The sequence below is a fragment of the Ambystoma mexicanum genome, chromosome 5p, assembly GCF_040938575.1.
Source record: "Ambystoma mexicanum isolate Mex_15411 chromosome 5p, UKY_AmexF1_1, whole genome shotgun sequence".
Classification (NCBI taxonomy): domain Eukaryota; kingdom Metazoa; phylum Chordata; class Amphibia; order Caudata; family Ambystomatidae; genus Ambystoma; species Ambystoma mexicanum.
Window position 1 is genome coordinate 599,448,683 of NC_090930.1, and position 15,598 is coordinate 599,464,280.

Genomic DNA, 15,598 nt, shown 5'->3' on the forward strand with positions numbered 1-15,598 from the left:
GGGTGGCAGTCCGGGACTTACAACATGTCAGGAAGCGCTGGGAGGACTTCAGGTCCAGGACCCTGAACAAGGTCCGGCGCCTCTTGAAGGCAGCGGATGCCAAGGGGCGCCGGGGCCACTTGTCGGAAGAACAGATGGGGGTCCTGGAACGCATATCCCCAGCGCTCCACGTCCAGGTCCTAGAGAAGCAGACCCGTCTGGAGTCGAGCGGTGAGTGTACATGCATCCTGATTGTGAGCAGTGCGTGTGGTGATTATTCGGTATTGTGCAGGTTGCACATCTGTTTGTATGGGGTCGAGTATGAGTGGGGGTGTAAATGGCCATGGGGCTGACACATGCGAGGGCTGTAATGTGTGAGACATGGATGGTGCTTGTGTGTGTGGGCTTGCATGGCAAATGCAGTTGTGCGTGCACACATGTTTGGATGAATGTGTATGTAAGTAGACATGTCCGTGATGTCAGGCATGTATGTTGTTTTCGGCTGCATGTATGAGCACTGTGTACATGTGCATGTGTGTATATTTGTCAAGGGTGCAACAGTGATGCAACATGGATGCATGTGACAGCGGTATGTGGAAGCCTGATTGGCAGATGTGACATGGATGCCCGTCTGAACAGTGCGACACTTGGCAGAGGTGTAGATATGCATGCAAGTGTGGTGGTGTGTGTACATGTGTGGTGCACTTCCTGTGTTGCATGTGATGTCTGGCTCCCCTTTGGCTGCTGATGCTGTTGTATGTGTATGGATGGTGGTGGCAGTTGCGATATGGCTGTGGTATGGCTCATGTGTGCGAGTTGCAATGACATGTGTGTTGGGGATTGTGATGACATGTCTGAGGTTTGCCAATGCCACTCATGTGCAACTGTCATGTGTGTATGTGTCCATTGTACAGTGCCCTGATGCCTGTGTTTTGTTTCTCCCTGTCTGCAGCGTCAACTGATGAAGAGGGCGGAGAAGGTGCTGTGGAGCACAGCGGCGGGGATCCGACCGCCAGCCGGAGACGCAAGGCCCGGCTCCCCTCCCGTGTTGTCATCTCGTCGGGGAGTGAGGAGTCCGGTGCCATGTCCCAGGCCGCAGCTGCCGGGGGGAGGTCCAAGAGGCGGAGGTTGCAGTTGGACTCCTCGGCAGCAGAAGGGGCAGCTGGGACCCCACAGGGCCCAACAGGGGAAGATGGCACGGAGTCATCCAGGTTGGTGGGGGGTTTGGTGGAGGAGGAGGCCATGCAAGCACCAGAGATGGGGTCTGGAGCTGGGGATCCCACTGGTGCTAGTGGTGCAGTGCAGGACCACGGACAGGAGGCAGCTCAGGCGGCCGCGGAGGTGCCTGTGTGCAATCCTGTCCCCGATCCTGTCCCTGCATCATCTTGCACCAGCAGGGATGCCTACGTCCAGACCCGTTTTCAGGCAGGGGATGAGCTGACATCAACTGGCCTTCCTCTGCCTGCGGACGTGGCCATCCAGGTCCGGGTTGAGCCTGTCCTGGCTGGTGTGGCGTTGCGTCAACGGGCCATGCGAGGTGACCTGCAGTCTTTTCATGGAGAGACTGCACGTCATCTCGAATGGCTCGTTGACCACGTCAGCCTGCTGGGACAGGTCACCCAGGCCGGATTCCGCTGTCTGATGGGGCTTGCTTCGACCCCCTCCTCAACTGGACCCCCTACGCGCCAGTCGTCCTCTGTGCCATCTTCCCACCCATCAGTCACCTGGGTGCCCTGTGGAGCTGCCTCTGACGGTGCGGCCAGGCTGGTGGAGGAGGCATCCCTGCCACAGTCGGGAGTCGGAGGTCCAGCAGGGGTGGCCACATCAACAACTGCACCCCAGCCGGCGGAGGATGTGCAGGCAGCAGGAGGCAGTGCACTGGCAGAGGCAGAGCAGCAGCAACATGGTGGGAGACATGAAGGCTCGGGGCTTTCAACATCGGAGGGGCAGGCATCGGCCGGAGGGCAGGGGGACCCAGGACAGAGAGTGTCTTCTGTGTGGCAGCGGTTGGGCCACACCATATGTGCGGAGCGGCGGCGGGCGGAAGAGGCGCGGCTCACAATGGTCAGGGCGGAGAACTCCATGCGGAGGGCCCTGAGGCGGGCCGAGTGCCTCGAGGCAATCCGCAGGGGGTTGGAGGAGGACACAGCGTCGTCCCTGCGGACCCTCGGGGCCATGGAACTGGACCGCCTCCGGGACATCGAACAGGAGTTCGATGATGCCCTGGCCCGGGACACCACGGAGTGAGCCGCTGGACTTGCCCGCCGCCTTTGTATATAGTTCTTTAGTTTTAGGTTTCCTTTCTTTCTTATTATGATTTGGAGTCGACGGACACTGCTCCACTTTTTGTATATAGTTGATTTTTAGGTAGGTTTTTTAGTAGGTTTCCTTTGTTCAGTTGGGCTCATGGACCCTTGGTTATTTTTTTACATAGTTCTTTATTGCATGGAGATTTTTTTACATTTGACTTTGGACAAAATTTTTTTGGATTCGGATTTCCAGTTTTGTGTTTTTATACGGACATGCAGCTTTTCTTTTCTCATTCACATTGTAGTTTGTTTTCTTTCTTTAGCATTCTTTATTTTTTTCAATACAATTTTGTTTCCATACTTCACTGTGTGGTATCATCTCATTGGTTTCATGCATGTCATGTTGGGTGTTTTCCCATTCAATTGCAACCATTGTGTGTGACGGACATGGGTTCATTAGCTTCATGAACATTGGGGGTGTAACATGTGATTTCCATTTCCATGTGGGTGAATGGGTTACTTGGTAGGGCTTTTTGGCTGTGGAGGCTGACCATTACGCACATGATTGGGGATTGTGAGGACCTGGTGGGGGCTGCCCATGGTGGCAGGGGGGTGGGGGTGGTGGTAGACATGAGTGGGGGCCTGGTGGAGGGTGGCCATCGTGGCAGGGGGGTGGGGGTGGTGGGAGACATGAGTGGGGGCCTGGTGGACGCTGCCCCTGCACTGCTGGGGGGTGGGGGTGGTGGGAGACATGGGTGGGGGCCTGGTGGATGATGCCCCTGCACTGCTGGGGGTGGGGGTGGTGGGAGACATGAGTGGGGGCCTGGTGGAGGCTGCCCATGGTGGCAGGGGGGTGGGGGTGGTGGGAGACATGAGTGGGGGCCTGGTGGGGGCTGCCCATGGTGGCAGGGGGGTGGGGTGGTGGTAGACATGAGTGGGGGCCTGGTGGAGGCTGCCCCTGCACTGCTGGGGGGTGGGGGTGGTGGGAGACATGAGTGGGGGCCTGGTGGAGGCTGCCCCTGCACTGCTGGGGGGTGGGGGTGGTGGGAGACATGAGTGGGGGCCTGCTGGAGGCTGCCCCTGGTGGCTGGGGGGTGGGGGTGGTGGGAGACATGAGTGGGGGCCTGGTGGAGGATGCCCATGGTGGCTGGGGGGTGGGGGTGGTGGGAGACACGGGTGGGGGCCTGGTGGAGGATGCCCCTGCACTGCTGGGGGGTGGGGGTGGTGGGAGACATGAGTGGGGGCCTGGTGGAGGCTGCCCCTGGTGGCTGGGGGGTGGGGGTGGTGGGAGACATGGGTGGGGGCCTGGTGGAGGATGCCCCTGCACTGCTGGGGGGTGGGGGTGGTGGGAGACATGAGTGGGGGCCTGCTGGAGGCTGCCCCTGGTGGCTGGGGGGTGGGGGTGGTGGGAGACATGAGTGGGGGCCTGGTGGGGCCTGCCCATGGTGGCAGGGGGGTGGGGGTGGTGGGAGACATGAGTGGGGGCCTGGTGGAGGGTGACCCTGGATGCTGGGGGGTGGGGGTGCAGGGGGACATGAGTGGGGGCCTGGTGGAGGCTGCCCCTAAACTGCTGGGGGGTGGGGGTGGTGGGAGACATGGGTGGGGGCCTGGTGGAGGCTGCCCCTGCACTGCTGGGGGGTGGGGGTGGTGGGAGACATGAGTGGGGGCCTGCTGGAGCCTGCCCCTGGTGGCTGGGGGGTGGGGGTGGTGGGAGACATGGGTGGGGTGCTGGTGGAGGATGCCCCTGCACTGCTGGGGGGTGGGGGTGCAGGGGGACATGAGTGGGGGCCTGGTGGAGGTTGCCCCTGCACTGCTGGGGGGTGGGGGTGCAGGGGGACATGAGTGGGGGCCTGGTGGGGGCCGCCCATGGTGGCAGGGGGGTGGGGGTGGTGGGAGACATGAGTGGGGGCCTGGTGGAGGGTGACCCTGGATGCTGGGGGTTGGGGGTGCAGGGGGACATGAGTGGGGGCCTGGTGGAGGCTGCCCCTACACTGCTGGGGGGTGGGGGTGGTGGGAGACATGGGTGGGGGCCTGGTGGAGGATGCCCCTGCACTGCTGGGGGGTGGGAGACATGGGTGGGGGCCTGATGGAGGATGCCCCTACACTGCTGGGGGGTGGGGGTGGTGGGAGACATGAGTGGGGGCCTGGTGGAGGCTGCCCATGGTGGCAGGGGGGTGGGGGTGGTGGTAGACATGAGTGGGGGCCTGGTGGAGGCTGCCCCTGCACTGCTGGGGGGGGGTGGTGGGAGACATGGGTGGGGGCCAGGTGGAGGATGCCCCTGCACTGCTGGGGGCTGGGGGTGGTGGGAGACATGAGTGGGGGCCTGCTGGAGGCTGCCCCTGGTGGCTGGGGGGTGGGGGTGGTGGGAGACATGAGTGGGGGCCTGGTGGGGGCTGCCCATGGTGGCATGGGGGTGGGGTGGTGGGAGACATGAGTGGGGGCCTGGTGGAGGGTGACCCTGGTGGCTGGGGAGTGGGGGTGGTGGGAGACATGAGTGGGGGCCTGCTGGAGGCTGCCCCTGGTGGCTGGGGGGTGGGGGTGGTGGGAGACATGTGTGGGGGCCTGGTGGGGGCTGCCCATGGTGGCAGGGGGGTGGGGGTGGTGGGAGACATGGGTGGGGGCCTGGTGGAGGCTGCCCCTGGTGGCTGGGGGGTGGGGGTGGTGGGAGACATGAGTGGGGGCCTGGTGGAGGCTGCCCCTGCACTGCTGGGGGGTGGGGGTGGTGGGAGACATGGGTGGGGGCCTGGTGGAGGCTGCCCCTGGTGGCTGGGGGGTGGGGGTGGTGGGAGACATGAGTGGGGGCCTGGTGGAGGCTGCCCCTGGTGACTGGGGGTTGGGGGTGGTGGGAGACATGGGTGGGGGCCTGGTGGGGGCTGCCCATGGTGGCAGGGGGGTGGGGGTGGTGGGAGACATGGGTGGGGGCCTGTTGGAGGCTGCCCCTGGTGGCTGGGGGGTGGGGGTGGTGGGAGACATGAGTGGGGGCCTGGTGGAGGCTGCCCCTGCACTGCTGGGTGGTGGGGGTGGTGGGAGACATGGGTGGGGGCCTGGTGGAGGCTGCCCCTGGTGGCTGGGGGGTGGGGGTGGTGGGAGACATGAGTGGGGGCCTGGTGGAGGCTGCCCCTGGTGACTGGGGGTTGGGGGTGGTGGGAGACATGGGTGGGGGCCTGGTGGAGGCTGCCCCTGGTGGCTGGGGGGTGGGGGTGGTGGGAGACATGAGTGGGTGCCTGGTGGAGGGTGACCCTGGATGCTGGGGGGTGGGGGTGCAGGGGGACATGAGTGGGGGCCTGGTGGAGGCTGCCCCTGGATGCTGGGGGGTGGGGGTGGTGGGAGACATGGGTGGGGGCCTGGTGGAGGCTGCCCCTGCACTGCTGGGGGTGGGGGTTTTGGGAGACATGAGTGGGGGGCCTGCTGGAGGCTGCCCCTGGTGGCTGGGGGGTGGGGGTGGTGGGAGACATGGGTGGGGGCCTGGTGGAGGATGCCCCTGCACTGCTGGGGGGTGGGGTGGTGGGAGACATGAGTGGGGGCCTGGTGGAGGGTGACCCTGAATGCTGGGGGGTGGGGGTGCAGGGGGACATGAGTGGGGGCCTGGTGGAGGCAGCCCATGGTGGCAGGGGGGTGGGGGTGATGGGAGACATGAGTGGGGGCCTGGTGGGGGCTGCCCATGGTGGCAGGGGGGTGGGGGTGGTGGTAGACATGAGTGGGGGCCTGGTGGAGGCTGCCCCTGCACTGCTGGGGGGTGGGGGTGGTGGGAGACATGAGTGGGGGCCTGGTGGAGGCTGCCCCTGCACTGCTGGGGGGTGGGGGTGGTGGGAGACATGAGTGGGGGCCTGGTGGAGGATGCCCATGGTGGCAGGGGGGTGGGGGTGGTGGGAGACATGAGTGGGGGCCTGGTGGAGGCTGCCCCTGGTGGCTGGGGGTGGGGGTGGTGGGAGACATGGGTGGGGGCCTGGTGGAGGATGCCCCTGCACTGCTGGGGGGTGGGGGTGGTGGGAGACATGATTGGGGGCCTGGTGGAGGATGCCCCTGGTGGCTGGGGGGTGGGGGTGGTGGGAGACATGGGTGGGGGCCTGGTGGAGGATGCCCCTGCACTGCTGGGGGGTGGGGGTGGTGGGAGACATGAGTGGGGGCCTGCTGGAGGCTGCCCCTGGTGGCTGGGGGGTGGGGGTGGTGGGAGACATGAGTGGGGGCCTGGTGGGGGCTGCCCATGGTGGCAGGGGGGTGGGGATGGTGGGAGACATGAGTGGGGGCCTGGTGGAGGGTGACCCTGGATGCTGGGGGGTGGGGGTGCAGGGGGACATGAGTGGGGGCCTGGTGGAGGCTGCCCCTGCACTGCTGGGGGTGGGGGTGGTGGGAGACATGGGTGGGGGCCTGGTGGAGGCTGCCCCTGCATTGCTGGGGGGTGGGGGTGGTGGGAGACATGAGTGGGGGCCTGCTGGAGGCTGCCCCTGGTGGCTGGGGGGAGGGTGTGGTGGGAGACATGGGTGGGGGCCTGGTGGAGGATGCCCCTGCACTGCTGGGGGGTGGGGGTGCAGGGGGACATGAGTGGGGGCCTGGTGGAGGCTGCCCCTGCACTGCTGGGGGTGGGGGTGGTGGGAGACATGGGTGTGGGCCTGGTGGAGGCTGCCCCTGGTGGCTGGGGGTGGGGGTGGTGGGAGACATGAGTGGGGGCCTGGTGGAGGCTGCCCCTGGTGGTAGACATGAGTGGTGGCCTGGTGGAGGGTGGCCGTGGTGGCAGGGGGGTGGGGGTGGTGGGAGACATGGGTGGGGGCCTGGTGGAGGCTGCCCCTGGTGGCTGGGGGGTGGGGGTGGGGGGAGACATGAGTGGGGGCCTGGTGGAGGCTGCCCCTGCACTGCTGGGGGGTGGGGGTGGTGGGAGACATGGGTGGGGGCCTGGTGGAGGATGCCCCTGGTGGCTGGGGGGTGGGGGTGGTGGGAGACATGAGTGGGGGCCTGGTGGAGGCTGCCCCTGCACTCCTGGGGGGTGGGGGTGGTGGGAGACATGGGTGGGGGCCTGGTGGAGGATGCCCCTGCACTGCTGGGGGGTGGGGGTTGTGGGAGACATGAGTGGGGGCCTGCTGGAGGCTGCCCCTGGTGGCTGGGGGTGGGGGTGGTGGGAGACATGAGTGGGGGCCTGGTGGAGGGTGACCCTGGTGGCTGGGGGGTGGGGGTGGTGGGAGACATGAGTGGGGGCCTGGTGGAGGCTGCCCCTGGTGACTGGGGGTTGGGGGTGGTGGGAGACATGGGTGGGGGCCTGGTGGAGGCTGCCCCTGGTGGCTGGGGGGTGGGGGTGGTGGGAGACATGAGTTGGTGCCTGGTGGAGGGTGACCCTGGATGCTGGGGGGTGGGGGTGCAGGGGGACATGAGTGGGGGCCTGGTGGAGGCTGCCCCTGGATGCTGGGGGGTGGGGGTGGTGGGAGACATGGGTGGGGGCCTGGTGGAGGCTGCCCCTGCACTGCTGGGGGTGGGGGTTTTGGGAGACATGAGTGGGGGGCCTGCTGGAGGCTGCCCCTGGTGGCTGGGGGGTGGGGGTGGTGGGAGACATGGGTGGGGGCCTGGTGGAGGATGCCCCTGCACTACTGGGGGGTGGGGGTGGTGGGAGACATGAGTGGGGGCCTGGTGGAGGGTGACCCTGAATGCTGGGGGGTGGGGGTGCAGGGGGACTTGAGTGGGGGCCTGGTGGAGGCAGCCCATGGTGGCAGGGGGGTGGGGGTGATGGGAGACATGAGTGGGGGCCTGGTGGGGGCTGCCCATGGTGGCAGGGGGGTGGGGGTGGTGATAGACATGAGTGGGGGCCTGGTGGAGGCTGCCCCTGCACTGCTGGGGGGTGGGGGTGGTGGGAGACATGAGTGGGGGCCTGGTGGAGGCTGCCCCTGCACTGCTGGGGGGTGGGGGTGGTGGGAGACATGAGTGGGGGCCTGGTGGAGGATGCCCATGGTGGCAGGGGGGTGGGGGTAGTGGGAGACATGAGTGGGGGCCTGGTGGAGGCTGCCCCTGGTGGCTGGGGTGGGGGTGGTGGGAGACATGGGTGGGGGCCTGGTGGAGGATGACCCTGCACTGCTGGGGGGTGGGGGTGGTGGGAGACATGATTGGGGGCCTGGTGGAGGCTGCCCCTGGTGGCTGGGGGGGTGGGGGTGGTGGGAGACATGGGTGGGGGCCTGGTGGAGGATGCCCCTGCACTGCTGGGGGTGGGGGTGGTGGGAGACATGAGTGGGGGCCTGCTGGAGGCTGCCCCTGGTGGCTGGGGGGTGGGGGTGGTGGGAGACATGAGTGGGGGCCTGGTGGGGGCTGCCCATGGTGGCAGGGGGGTGGGGGTGGTGGGGGACATGAGTGGGGGCCTGGTGGAGGGTGACCCTGGATGCTGGGGGGTGGGGGTGCAGGGGGACATGAGTGGGGGCCTGGTGGAGGCTGCCCCTGCACTGCTGGGGGTGGGGGTGGTGGGAGACATGGGTGGGGGCCTGGTGGAGGCTGCCCCTGCATTGCTGGGGGGTGGGGGTGGTGGGAGACATGAGTGGGGGCCTGCTGGAGGCTGCCCCTGGTGGCTGGGGGGAGGGGGTGGTGGGAGACATGGGTGGGGGCCTGGTGGAGGATGCCCCTGCACTGCTGGGGGGTGGGGGTGCAGGGGGACATGAGTGGGGGCCTGGTGGAGGCTGCCCCTGCACTGCTGGGGGGTGGGGGTGGTGGGAGACATGGGTGTGGGCCTGGTGGAGGCTGCCCCTGGTGGCTGGGGGGTGGGGGTGGTGGGAGACATGAGTGGGGGCCTGGTGGAGGCTGCCCCTGGTGGTAGACATGAGTGGTGGCCTGGTGGAGGGTGGCCGTGGTGGCAGGGGGGTGGGGGTGGTGGGAGACATGGGTGGGGGCCTGGTGGAGGCTGCCCCTGGTGGCTGGGGGGTGGGGGTGGTGGGAGACATGAGTGGGGGCCTGGTGGAGGCTGCCCCTGCACTGCTGGGGGGTGGGGGTGGTGGGAGACATGGGTAGGGGCCTGGTGGAGGATGCCCCTGGTGGCTGGGTGGTGGGGGGGTGGGAGACATGAGTGGGGGCCTGGTGGAGGCTGCCCCTGCACTGCTGGGGGGTGGGGGTGGTGGGAGACATGGGTGGGGGCCTGGTGGAGGATGCCCCTGCACTGCTGGGGGGTGGGGGTGGTGGGAGACATGAGTGGGGGCCTGCTGGAGGCTGCCCCTGGTGGCTGGGGGGTGGGGGTGGTGGGAGACATGAGTGGGGGCCTGGTGGGGGCTGCCCATGGTGGCAGGGGGGTGGGGGTGGTGGGAGACATGAGTGGGGGCCTGGTGGAGGGTGACCCTGGTGGCTGGGGGGTGGGGGTGGTGGGAGACATGAGTGGGGGCCTGCTGGAGGCTGCCCCTGGTGGCTGGGGGGTGGGGGTGGTGGGAGACATGAGTGGGGGCCTGGTGGAGGCTGCCCCTGCACTGCTGGGGGGTGGGGGTGGTGGGAGACATGCATTGTTGATCAGTAGTGCAAGGTGACATGTGGGTTGGCTGGGGGGCATGCCCATGGTGGATGGGCTGCCTGCGGGACATGAGCAGGGGTGCAGGGTAGTCCCCCGTGGTGTGGGCTGCCTGCAGGGGCCGTGGAGGTTGTGGAGCGTACACCTGGGAGGACCCACACGGCCAATTCACGTGTAGTACTCCCCAGAACCCCTGAAATACACATTCCCTGCTGGTATCGCGTGTGCAACTTCCCGCGCACCCCTGAAATACACGTACCCTGCTCGCACTGGGACAATCGCGTGTGGAACTTCCCGCGCACCCCTGAAATACACGTACCCTGCTCGCACTGGGACTATCGCGTGTGGAACTTCCCGCGCACCCCTGAAATACATGTACCCTGCTCGCACTGGGCCAATCGTGTGTGGAACTTCCCGCGCACCCCTGAAATGCACGTACCCTGATGAAATCGCGTGTGGAACTTCCCGCGCACCCATGGAATACACATACCCTGCTCGCACTGGCCCATTCGCGTGTGTAACCTCTCGCGCACCCTGTAATACACGTACCCTGATGGAATCGCGTGTGGAACTTCCTGCGCACCCATGTAATACACGTACCCTGCTTGCACTGGCCCATTCGCGTGTGGAACTTCCCACGCACCCCTGAAATGCACGTACCCTGCAGTAATCGCGTGTGGAACTTGCCGCGCACCCCTGAAATACACGTACCCTGCTGAAATCGCGTGTGGAACTTCCCGCGCACCCCTGAAATTCACGTACCCTGCTTGCACGGGGCCAGTCGCGTGTGGAACTTCCCGCGCACCCCTGCAATACACGTTCCCCGCTTGGCGTTTGCTGTTTGCCAGCCCGGTGAACTGGTCCAGGGTTAGCGAAGCCCTTTGCGATGGTTTAGCGATTTTGATGGCTTTTCCTTGCGCGAGGGCGTTCTTGGGGCCGTTACTGGCGCTGCTGCAGGGTCGCTGCGATTCTCTGCGCCACGGCTGGTTTGGAAGCCTGAAATCCATGAATACGCTGTGCGCGGAAATCGGTTTTAGCGCACATGCCTGGCGCAGTCAATCGCACGCGGACACTCTGCGCCAGCCGCTTGCGACACTTTTCTGCAAAATTCTATGAATTACCCTGATAGTGTTTATGAAATAAGACAACAATTGGACTACTGTGCTGGAATGGTGAAATTCACTATAAACTCACAGGAAGATCCACAAGAATTTCTAATGTACTTACTACAATTACTGGAAAATAAAAACATACCTATAAATGAAATCTTCCAGATTTCATACATGTGGAAACATACATGCACTCTCTGCAACAATGTGACACAAGATATCCCCAATGAACGCTTCATATATATATCAATACCTAATTGTGAATCCATTCCATTTCAGCAACTTGTACAAAATGCAAACCATGGTAGATTATGTTCTACCTGCAATTCAGATAATCGTTCCACGTTACTAATACAAACACATAGTAAATACGTAATACTAATGTTTCTACGTTACAATGCAGATGGTACCAAAAACAACTGCAAGCTGACTGGATTCACACACGGTCAAGTATCACTTGCTAAGAAAACCTTCACAACAATAGGTATAATCTACCACGCAGGAGCCACAACCAATTCAGGGCACTACACTGCATATATAAAAAAGAAATGTGGATGGTTTGAATGTAATGATAGTACCATTACTCTAAAGCAGAGATTACCAGCAAATCTTACAAACGCTTATTTAATGTTCTTAAAACCAACATTTGCTAACTAAACTGTACTTTAACCCTAAGTAAACTTGTGGTAAAAAAAAATGTAAACTGTTAGAATATTCCAAAAGCTATCTAACTGCCCAAACATTCTACAACAACTAATCAGATAAATGAATACCAGTAAATTAGAGCAAAAAATAGACAGTTAGAATACGCCAATTGGTATCTAACTGTCCCAAAATGTAACAATATCCAAACAGATAAATCAATACCACTAAAATATATCAAAGAACAGACAGTTAGAATACGGCAATTGGTACCTAACTGTCCCAAAATTTAACAATATCCAAACAGATAAATCAATACCACTAAAATATATCAAAAAATAGGCATTTAGAAACACCTACTAGTATCTAACTGTTCAAAAATGTTATAATAACCAAACAAATAAATAATATGTTACTGCTCCAAAAAAATGCAACAAGCCAATGTATAAAGCATTACCCAGAAACAACAAGTGAACACTGAAAACAAACAAAAAAAAATACTGTAGCATAACAGAAAAAGGGTTTTTTTTTAATCCAACATGGATTTTTTTTTTCTCCCACAGACCCAATGATTTTAGCGACAAACACAGAAACTGAGCAAATTGCACAGTACTCTGGTTTGCAATCTACTAAATATGAGGGTGCCAAAAAAAAAAATGTTGATTATACAATGTAATAAGTCATTACAAAATACTAATACTACCATGCTATTTTCTTTTATCACTGATATTAACAAGAAATACATGTACTCCAGTTACTAAACCAAACAGTAAGTATATTATACACTCTATGCCCTGGCCACAACCATCGCAGCATATCACACCCATAGTATCTTATAACTTTGTTCCTTATAAATTTGTTTTTGACCCAAAGTTATAAGCAACTATAAGTGTGATATGCTGCGGTGGTTGTGGCCAGGGCATAGAGTGTTGGGTGCATGGCCATGGGTGTGATTTGCTGCAGTGGTTGTGGCCAGTGCATAGAGTGTTGGGTGCATGGCCATGGGTGTGATATGCTGCGGTGGTTGTGCATGCACCCAACACTCTATGTCCTGCCCACAACCACCGCAGCATATCACACCCATGGAGTCAAACATTTCAACTATGGCCTATGGAAACTTTTATTGTCCGCGGACATTATGAATGTTCTTAGAACACTTTCAACTTGCCAGCGAACAATACGGACAGCATCTTCAGGACACCCCCTACGAACATTTCAGGACAACGCGAGAGTTCTTAGATCACTTCCAACTTGACAACGAACAATACGGGCAGCGTCCTCAGAACACCTCCATTTTGTTTATTTACGAACATTTCAGGACACCGCTAGCGTTCTTAGAACACTTTCAACTTGACAACAAATTCAGGACACCGTGAGAGTTCTTAGAACACTTTCAACTTGACAACGAACAATACGGACAGCGTCCTCAGAACACCCCCATTTTGTTTATTTACGAACATTTCAGGACACCACGAGAGTTCTTAGAACATTTTCAACTTGACAACGAACAATATGGACAGCGTCTTCAGGACAACCCCTATGAACATTTCAGGACACCACGAGTGTTCTCAGAACACATTCAACTTACCATCAAACAATACGGGCAGAGTCCTCAGAACACCCCCATTTTGTTTATTTGTGAACATTTCAGGACACCACGAGTCTTCTTAGAACACAATCAACTTGATAAAGAACACTACTGACAGCGTCCTCAGAACACCCTCATTTTGTTTATTTGCGAACATTTCAGGACACCGCGAGAGTTCTTAGAACACATTCAACTTGCCATAGAACAATACGGACAGTGTCCTCATGACGGACAGCGTCATCTGAACACCCCCTATGAACATTTCAGGACACCGCAAGTGTTCTTAGAATACATTCAACTTGCCATCGAAGAATACGGACAGCGTCTTCAGGACACCCCCTACGAACATTTCCGGACAACGCGAGAGTTCTTAGAACACTTTCAACTTCACAACAAACAAGGATTTGTTTTGCACAATGTATTCTTCACTTATTTTTTATGCGGGTTCCAGACTTGCAGTATTCCAAATGGCTTGATTTCTTCCTTGCTAAGCAAATCTCCTCTGATGAATTGTCCCTCTTTTTGGTGTGAGTACCATACTTGCAATATAACTGCTTTGTTCATTCTCCTGCTAAGCAGTTATCTTTTCATAAACATCTTATTTGGGTGCGAGTCCCAGACTTGCAATATTCAAAACCATAGTATTGGTGGTATTTTCTCCAGACAAGCCTTCATTCTCTAATGGATTGTCTTTCTTTGGGTGCGAGTCCCAGACTCTTAAAATTCACAGTTGCTTTGTTTACTCTCCTGCCAAACAACAGTCTCATCGTGGACTATCTCTATTTGGTTGAAGTCCAAGTATTACCATTTCTCTTTGGCCTTGTTTCAGTTTCTCATATGGGTGCATGTCCCAGACTGGCACTTTGTTCGTATGGTCCCAGAACCTCTTAAATTCGCTTCCACCTTCATCTCTTTGCTCCTCTGGACCTCAAGCACCATTTGGGTAACCCACTTACCAGTTTGCTAAGAGTATGCTACCTTTTGGTAGGTAACAGCGTATCCCGATCAGTTGTTGCATCATTGGAGGCTCTCTGGGCTTTGTCACAGTCAGCAGCAGCTTTCTGACATCTGCTTCTTCTCAGCAGTGTGTCCTTTCTCTTGTTGCTTCACCAGTGCTCTGGATACCCGAAAGTTCAACATGGCAGCAACGTGATCAATTTTGCATCTGGGAGCTTGCTTGAGTTCTACTCCTATGCTCTTGGCTTCCCTCCTGCTGGCTCTCGCCACTTTCACTGCTGCACAGCATGCCAATTACATCCTTGGAGGATCGCTCTCTTGTTGCATCACAGTTGTGGGATGTTTAAACTCCCACCATGGAAAGGTGAGATACTCTGGGCCAATCAAATTCCCTGAGAAGCTAGAGTGTTCACTCTGCTTCTCCATAGTGAAAATTGGGCTCCTGGTCATCTTCTTCTCAGTACATGCCATAGAGTCAGATGTAACATACTTTGCATTTTCTAATTTTTCAGTCTTGTGAAGTAGATTACATTCCTCAATTTGTGTAATAGAGCCATGGTATGATATGGTATTGTTTATTTGTAAACCACATATACACTGGCAAGTGTTTCAAAGAACTCAAGGAGGGTAAGAAACATGGAATAAAACAACAGTCACTCAGAGCTCTTGACATTCTGAGACGATAATAGTTTGCACAGACAGAGTAAGTGCATATAATACATTTTCAGTTGAGACACAGCAAATAGAACTGACGACGATTCTGCAGATTTACCAAGTGCAATTAAGGAGTAAGGACAAGGGAGAATAGACAAACAATCTCCAGGCATGGTGCGTTCGGATTGTGCAAGTGCACAGAAGGTCACGGGGGGTCCAAGTGCACCCAGTCAGTGGAGACTGGGGTAAGTGCAGCGAGAGCCACTCTGATGGGCTATTTCTCAAGTGCACTGAGGGTTGGTGGAGTGCAGGGCCATGAATGAGACAAGTGCGAGAGAGGACTGGTGTGGGTGTCTGAGACCTGTGAGACTTTGAGGTATACCAGGCAGCCAGTCAGCATGCTGTAAGGAAGAGAAGCGCAGGAGGGCAAGAGCAGAGAGCTAGGTTAGCAGGGTAGAGGGAGAGAGAAGGAAGAGGAGAAGAGGAAGGTCTTGAGGCGTTTCCAGATCTTAAGAAGATCAGGCTCAAGACAGAGGGTGGCATGGATGCTATTCCAGAGGGAGGCACCTGCTGAGGATAAATATCTCCCTCAAAATCTCTGCTTGGAGAACCGGCTGACTCACAGAAGTTTGGAGGTAGATGAGCGGAGGGCTTGTGAGGGACAGTATTTAGGTAGGCAATGTTCCAGGTAGATAGGTCCCAGGCCCCAGAAAACCTTGTTTACAATTCAGAGGGTCTTGAACATGATCCTTACAGCCATGGGGAGCCGGTGAAGGGATTTCAGCACAGAGGAGATGTGGTCCCTGTGCTTGAGGCAAAGGATAAGTCCTGCGGTTCTGTTCTGGATGTTCTTAATGCCTTATACTTTGAATTATCTGATATTTGAATCTTGCCAAGTACATTAGGTTTTCCAATACTTGAAGTAGAGCCATATGTAGTATACCTTACATGCTATGGGGTT